The sequence below is a fragment of the Podarcis muralis genome, chromosome 6 (genome assembly GCF_964188315.1).
Source record: "Podarcis muralis chromosome 6, rPodMur119.hap1.1, whole genome shotgun sequence".
NCBI classification, from domain to species: domain Eukaryota; kingdom Metazoa; phylum Chordata; class Lepidosauria; order Squamata; family Lacertidae; genus Podarcis; species Podarcis muralis.
In genome coordinates, this window is record NC_135660.1 from 90,670,504 (window position 1) to 90,679,455 (window position 8,952).

Sequence of the window (8,952 nt, forward strand, 5' to 3'; positions counted from 1 at the left end):
AGCGGTACCTATTTATCTACTTGCACTTTGACGTGCTTTTGAACTGCTAGGTTGGCAGGAGCAGGGACCGAGCAACGGGAGCTCACCCCATCACGGGAATTTGAACCGCCGACCTTCTGATCGGCAAGCCCAAGAGGCTCAGTGGTTTAACCCACAGTGCCACCCACGTCGAGACCAACTAAGTTTGTTATTGGTATGAGCTTTCGTGTGCATGCACACTTCTTCAGATGCACTGAAACAGAAGTCACCAGACCCTTATATATAGTGAGAGGGTGGAGAGGGGTATTACTCAGAAGGGTGGTGGGAATGGGTGATTGGCTGATAGGTGTGGTAAAACTGTTGACCACTGTTAACAACTGCATTTGGTCTTACAGGAAAAAGCAAGAGGTGAAATGGCTAAAAATAGCTTTATCGTGTATAATGAGATAGGAATTCAATGTCTCTATTCAGACCAGGTCTCTCCATGGTTTTAAGTTTGGTAATAAGTTGCAATTCAACTGCTTTTTCCAGTCTATTTCTGAAATTCTTTTGTAATAAGACAGCTACTTTGAGATCTTGTATAGAATGTCCTGGGAGACTGAAGTGTTCTGAAGGCAGCCCTGTTTATGGAAGCTTTTAATGTTTGATGTATTATAGTAATTTCATATTTTTTTGGAAGCCGGCCAGAGTGACTGGGGAAGCCCAGCCAGATGGGCGGGGTATAAATAAATTTTATTATTATTATTATTATTATTATTATTATTATTATTATTATCCTACTGGTTTCTCTGTCTTGTGATTCCTGAATTTTTCAAAGGAAATCTTCATGAAAACTCAAAAGCATCTTAGCGGTAATTTCTCTTCATGGCAGGTCTCCTGTGGTGCCATTTCCCCTCATATACACATTTATTTCCCCTAAAACAGTGCGTTTTGGGATGTCTTCAACAATGCATTTTACGTGGCTGGAAAACGATTGCAAAAATTCAAATGTCAAAGGATGGCTGTGTTTTGGTTCTTGTTCAGGAAAGTGCTGGTTAGGCAAGTCTGCCTTAAGATGCGAAACGAAATGAATTTCCTCTCCCGACCGGTGGTGCTTCGTGAATTCAACAGGATTTCTTCATGCCGATAGAGGTTCTGGCAGCAGCTCTGAAAACCATGGTTCTAAATTGCATGGGGAATCCTCAACCTCTCCCTTGATTGTTTACTTAATCTAAAATAAGAGCGCCTGCAGAGGGCTTGTCTTGCAGAGGGCTTGTCTTGCACTTAAATCTCTAGAAATCTTTTGTGTGCTTTATAAACAACAGCTAGCAAAAGCCCACTTCTATGTGACTTCAAGGTTGATGAATCCTTTTGGAGCCTTGGCCTAATCCCCTTTTGTCTCCCTGACCCACAGACTCCTATCTCCCAAACTTCCATGGTCTTTTTACTTCTCCCATGTCTGTCCAGTATGAAGTTGTGACCTGGCTCTGCTTCCTCCTTAGGTCTCCTCCATCTTTGTCCCAACCACACCTTTTCCCCTCAGGTTCTTTGCCCCATTTCCCTTAGCTGCTGGTTTTGGCCAGGGCTTTCCCAAGATGTTTTGGCACCTGAAGTCGAAATCAGTATGGACCAATGCAATGTGCTCTACGTGGGGCTACCTTTGAAGGTGACCCGGAAACTACAACTAATCCAGAATGCGGCAGCTAGACTGGTGACTGGGAGCGGCCGCCGAGACCACATAGGACCTACATTGGCTCCCAGTACGTTTCCGGGCACAATTCAAAGTGTTGGTGCTGACCTTTAAAGCCCTAAACGGCCTCTGTCCAATATACCTGAAGGAGCGTCTCCGCCCTCATCGTTTAGCCCGGACACTGAGGTCCAGCGCCGAGGTCCTTCTGGTGGTTCCCTCCCTGCGAGAAGTGAGGTTACAGGGAACCAGGCAGAGGGCCTTATCGGTAGTGGCACCCTCCCATCAGATGTCAAGGAAATAAACACTTTTAGAATACATCTGAAGGCAGCCCTGTTTAGGGATGTTTTTAATGTTTGGTGTTTTTAATATCCTGTTGGAAGCCGCCCAGAGTGGCTGGGGAGGCCGGCCAGATGGGCGGAGTATAAGTAATATTATTATTATTATTATTATTATTATTATTATTATTATTATTATTAGTGCCCCACAAAGTGGTGCCTCCCCTACCCCACCCCCAGCCAGGGAACAAGGGGTGAGTGAAGATCTACACCAAGAACAAGGAGGGAATGAGGCCAGCAGGACCTCCTCTTTGCCAAAACCCTCTGTAGATATGGCATTGGACGGCTGCTAAGGAGAAGGAGGCAGAGGGGCAGCAACAGTAGCAGTGGGCAATGCATTCCTTGGAGACAGGATCTGCTGCCCCTGTGGATCCTGCCGCCTGAGGCAGTTACCTCACCTTGCCTCATAGGTGAGCTGGCCCGGGTCCTAGCAGTACTGTTGCCCCACCAGTTTCTCCTACTTGTGCAGTGTTATGTACTGAGTTGAATAGGATCCAAAAGGCAGCAGTCTGATTGGTCCTAGAACAATGCAGCAGTCTGATTGGTCCTAGAACAATGCAGCAGTCTGATTGGTCCTAGAACAATGCAGCAGTCTGATTGGTCCTAGAACAATGCAGCAGTCTGATTGGTCCGCAGGAGCCACCCAATCCAGCTCCAGGTGGAAGTGAATCTGCAACCTGTTTGGCCTACAGGAGAATCCCGGAATTAGCCAATCACGTGCAGCCCATTGTGTAAATAATGTATATAAAGCAGATATTGTGGGGGAACTTCCATTCCTCCTCACCACTATGAGCTGAATAAAGAGCATGAAATCCACTCTCGACTCCAAGTATATTTCATGCAGTCTAACCGAACAACCGTCTCCTTCAGCTCCCAGTTCTCCTCAACAGCCTGCCTGGCGTTCCTCTCTTCCCACCTCCCCTGCGAATGAACACCCTGTGAATTTCACATATTGATTTCGACCAGCCAACCCAATCGTCGTTTGTGTAATCCTTAGGAAATCAGGGTGATGTACTTCAGGCAGAGATAAATTTCCTTATTGGCTGGTGCTGATTCCTTACCGAATTGCTAGGCAACAGCTCTCGGCAGGACCCATAATCCCCTGCATGTGAATTTTCAAACTTAATTCCACTTCCCTTGGTTCCAAGCCAAAGGTCGTAGCATTTCGCTGCAGCCAGAGCAATTAGCAAGGAGCTGCTTCCTCACGCGGCTGAATTACAGCAAGCGATAAATGAAAAATTACCATATCGACCCCTTGGCAACACAACCAATCTAAGTAGAACGGCCATTAAGACACATCTTTCCTGAGGCTCCTAAGCTTTCTCAGTATCTTGTTTCATGCAATGAAAGGCAATACTGAAACAAGCCGGGCAAAATAATTATTACTCGTCGTTTAATATACATGGGGCTTCCCCCTCCTCCCCATAGTGCTGAAAAGCTCGGTACAAACATGGTGGAATGCCCCAGGAAGGGAGGGAGATCTGTCATGATGCTTCAAATTAAGAAGACAAAACACATGCGGGAAGGGACTGAGGGGGAAGGCAGAGAAGGGAGATCATAGAATCATAGAATCATAGAGTTGGAAGAGACCACAAGGGCCATCGAGTCCAACCCCCTGCCAAGCAGGAAACACCATCAGAGCACTCCTGACATATGGTTGTCAAGCCTCTGCTTAAAGACCTCCAAAGAAGGAGACTCCACCACACTCCTTGGCAGCAAATTCCACTGTCGAACAGCTCTTACTGTCAGGAAGTTCTTCCTAATGTTTAGGTGGAATCTTCTTTCTTGTAGTTTGGATCCATTGCTCCGTGTCCGCTTCTCTGGAGCAGCAGAAAACAACCTTTCTCCCTCCTCTATGTGACATCCTTTTATATATTTGAACATGGCTATCATATCACCCCTTAACCTCCTCTTCTCCAGGCTAAACATGCCCAGCTCCCTTAGCCGTTCCTCATAAGGCATCGTTTCCAGGCCTTTGACCATTTTGGTTGCCCTCCTCTGGACACGTTCCAGTTTGTCAGTGTCCTTCTTGAACTGTGGTGCCCAGAACTTGACACAGTACTCCAGGTGAGGTCTGACCAGAGCAGAATACAGTGGCACTATTACTTCCCTTGATCTAGATGCTATACTCCTATTGATGCAGCCCAGAATTGCATTGGCTTTTTTAGCTGCCGCGTCACACTGTTGGCTCATGTCAAGTTTGTGGTCAACCAAGACTCCTAGATCCTTTTCACATGTACTGCTCTCAAGCCAGGTGTCAGCCATCTTGTATTTGTGCCTCTCATTTTTTTTGCCCAAGTTCTTCAAGGCCAGAATAAAGGGGCGAGCTATTTCCTGCATTGCTGGGGGTTGGACAAGATAATAATAATATTTCAACATTTCAAATATACATTTTTTAAAAAAACAGAAGCTTTTTTATTGGGCATTGTAGGGGATGATATAAATAGAAATGACTGTAAGCTGCTTTTATACGCAGTGACGGCAGCAAGAATATTATTGGCACAAAAATGGAAGCAAGAAGAATTACCGAGGAAAGAAGATTGGAGGATGAAATTGATGGACTATGCAGAATTAGATAAACGAACGGGAAGAATTCAAAACCGGCGGGACCAGAGATTCACAGAAGATTGGCGTAAATTTACGGACTATCTGAAAAGTAATTGTGATGATCAGATTACATTTGTAGGTTTCCAGGAAGCTTTGTGAGGTGAATAATTTGAATTATGGCATAATTGGATGAAAAGGAAAACATTATATAAGATAATTAAAAGCAATACGAATTTAAGAAATGCAGAAGAAATCATAAAAATGGGGGATCATCAGAGCTGCTGATGGTAGTCCAAAAATTGTATAAGATGTGAAATTTTGTGGTATGTATGACAATTAATATGTTTTGAAACGAATAAAAATTATTTTAAAAAAGATAACAACAACAACAACTAATACCCCGCCCTCCCCAGCCAGAACCGGGCTCAGGGCCGCTAACACCAGTAAAATTACAGTAAAAAATAATAGGGGAGGGCACCAATTTAAAATACAGGTTAAAATGCAATTTAAAATGCAGTCTAATTTTAAAAGTAGCCCATAGATCAAAACCATAAGGGGAGGGAAACATAACGGTCAGACTGAGTCTTGCAGGCCCTGTGGAAAGATGTCAAGTCCCAAAGGACCCTAGTCTCTTGTGACAGAGTGTTCCACCAAGTCGGGGCCAGTACTGAAAAGGCCCTGGCCCTAGTTGAGACCAATCTAACCACCTTGCGACTTGGGACCTCCAAAATGTTGTCATTTCTGGACCTTAAGGTCCTCCACGGGGCATACCAGGAGAGGTGGTCCCGTAGGTACGTGGGTCCTAGGCCGCATAGGGCTTTAAACGTCAAAAACCAGCCTTAAACCTGACCCTGACCCTGTACTCCACCGGGAGCCAACGCAGTTGGTAAAGCACTGGATGAATGTGATCCCTGATGTCCTTCAGGATCCCCCTCTGACCCTACAATGTTATCATTCTATTATTCTAGGTCATTTACGAAAAGGCCACACAAACCCCCAAGCGAGCGGCAAGAAAAGCAGACATATGAACCTCAACATTATACCTGTGGAACTATTAATTTGGCATTGATGTGGTGTATAAGTGTGCTAAATTTCCAGCCAATCCTGATCAGAATCGCCACCACCAGTAAAAGGCAGTTAAAATGTGCTGATAAGCGACACATTTACTTTATGTGAACGGGCACACCGATTTGGGCGAAAAAGAGCGATGTCCGTTAATTGAGCTTGTCAAAGAAATCTTTCATTGATGTGGGCATGCTCCGAACCATGGCTCAGGTGTTATGATGGTTTTCCTGACCCATGAATGCCTATGACAAAATTAGGCAGTGTGCGCGCAGATGGATGAGAACGTGAAAAGATGCGCAAAATGTAAGAAATGGAAATGTCCTGCAGAGTTATTTGCTTAATTGATATGCAGACATAATTGACTGATAAACTTCCATTCCCACTGACTCGTGTATCTAGATTTAGTTGCATAGGTCTGAAATGTGCAGAGCAAAAGGCGCTGCCTTTCTTTTGTATGCCACAACTGCTGCAAGGATTTTACTAGCAAAAAAATGGAAAACACAAGAACTACCAATGGTAGAAGAATGGCAGATGAAGATGATGGAATTTATGGAGCTGGCTGATCTCGCTGGGAGAATCTGCAACCAGAAAGAAGAGGAATACCAAGAAGATTGGAAGAAATTTAAAGACTATTTGAATAAATATTGTAATATTAAAGATATGTAATCACTTGAAAAAACTAATTAGGCCTAGGATTAAATTAGGATTAAATATATAAATAAGAAAATGTACGATAAGAAAAGTCAGGAAATTGGAATATGACTGTAATGTTGTTTTAGGAAATGATGATATTGTAAACTGTTACATTTAATTACAAGGAAATTCAGATGGATGAGATTAGAGGAAGTCAAGCAATATGTTTATGAAGATGGATTTCAATTAACTAATTGAGTTTTGTTTTTTTGATGTTATGGAATATGGGATGCTGGATGTATTTTAAGCTCTTTATTCCTTCTTTTTCTCCCCCCCCCCTTGTTATTGTATATTTTTTTTTATGTTATGTTTATTTATGAAAATCAATAAATATTATTGGGGGGGGAACCGCTGCCTTTCTCTTACGTGGAGGTTAGGAGGTCCATGTGATTGGGGAACAACACACCCCCCCCCCATTTATGCCAGTGCTTGTGTGTTCGGCTTACTTTTCACACGAGCACCACATATAAGATATGTTGGGGGGCCAGCCCCTGTCGTTCCTCTTTGCTCCCTACAAGCAAGCCATGCGTGAAGGACAAGAGTTTTCTGTCTATTGAATGGAAGATGCCCCCAAATTAAGCCAACAACCGTCTCCATACAAATTCCATAGAGTTCTGCTGTAGCTGTGTTCCTTCCCATGGCTTTGTTGTTATTTATTTTTTGTTCCTTTTCCAGAAGTTTTTCTTTATGGCAGTTTTTGAGTAATACAATTCAAGTAACTTATGAACAAAAATATATATAAAGGGGCAGCCAAAAGAGGAAAGGGGGAACATGGGTTAAATGTGTTTTGGACCATATAAACTGTTGATACAAATATTCTGGACGGCTGACAATGCTACGTATTTCTCAAGAAAAGCCAAATGAGGTTCTATTCCTCTTTGTGCTCAAACAAGAACGGTTAACAGGAATAATCAATTCACTGTTACATGGAAGACCATTACTTCTTCCAGTGTCAAAGCACCAAGTCAGGCTTCCTCAACCTCGGCCCTCCAGATGTTTTGAGACTACAATTCCCATCATCCCTGACCACTGGTCCTGCTAGCTAGGGATCATGGGAGTTGTAGGCCAAAAACATCTGGAGGGCCGAGGTTGAGGAAGCCTGCACCAAGTGCTTGGCTGCCCCACTGCACTCAGGACCTGTACTTCATGGTCTGGTGGTGCATTCAAAATAGTTGGAATCAGTGTTATTTTTGTAGAAAAAGAGGTGCTGGAACTCACCATGAACGCCTCCCTTGTTCTCTTGGAATGGCAATGATGCCCACCTGAGAGGTGCTAGAATTGAGTTCCGGCTGGGGAAAAAAGCCCTGGTTGGAATGCAATTTAACGAAAGATGCCGAACTTCTTAAATGTAGTGCACATTCCAGGACCAAGCCTTCACCAGATAATGGGCCTACAATGAGGTAAAGGTAAAGGTAAAGGGACCCTTGACCATTAGGTCCAGTCGTGGCCAACTCTGGGGTTGCGGCGCTCATCTCGCTTTATTGGCCGAGGGAGCCGGTGTACAGCTTCCGGGTCATGTGGCCAGCATGACTAAGCCGCTTCTGGCGAACCAGAGCAGCGCACGGAAACACCGTTTACCTTCCCGCCGGAGCAGTACCTATTTATCTACTTGCACTTTGACGTGCTTTCGAACTGCTAGGTGGGCAGGAGCAGGGACCAAACAACGGGGCTCACCCCGTCGCAGGGATTCGAACCGCCGACCTTCTGATCGGCAAGTCCTAGGCTCTGTGGTTTAACCCACAGCGCCACCCGTGTCCCTCCTACAATGAGGTAGCTAGTCTTAAAGATAAATTATAACCAATATTCCACGAGCTTTCTGCAAGTTTCATTGTTATATCGTCTCCTCTGTCTTGACCCTGGAAGAGCCCTGAATAGCCATAATACGGCTTTAAGACCAATGCACAGGTTGCGCAATGGAACGTGTCACAAAAATATTGCAAGAAATCAGATCTGGAACAAAACAGGAAATTGTTCAGGAAACATGGGAATGCAAACGGCTAACGGGTGCTCCATTAAAAATGATGGCAACAAAGGATGGCAATTAGCCCTCAAAGGGATTGTGTGGGGAAATCCCACTGCGATGGAGAATTTGCCTTCTGTAAGTCATCGAAAGATCCTGAGCCTCACAAGGAATATAGGGATTTGAGTTTTGTAGGAAGTTGGAAAGTGGTCCACTTCAACCATAGGACAATATGTAAGAAATTAAATTTCCGTTATGATGAAACAGCAAACATTAATGTTTAGTTATGGATACGTTTGCCAAAGACAACTGTCGTCTTTTATAACTCTGCAAGACTCAAGTGTCTGTCTGTTTTCAAAATACAGGAGTGTAAAGTTTACCAGTTTCTTGCACACAGGTTTCCAAGTGCATTCACCTTCCTGACATTAGAATGCTATAAAGGTATTTTTCTACCTTAATTGTGTGCTCAGCCGCCTGGTGAAATGGCCAGGAAGTTCTCCCAAATTTTTGCTCTATAGGAGGAGAGTCTTCATTGCTTGAAGGCATTTCAAACACAACAGAGCCAGCAAGCCAGTTTTAATCCACAATACGAAATAAGTTTTTTTTAAACAAGTGATGCTGAGGAAGATTTTGGTCTGGAATGTCGCAATTATAGAAGATGTGACGTTGACAAAAATGCATTCAAAAATCAAATGGACTTTCTA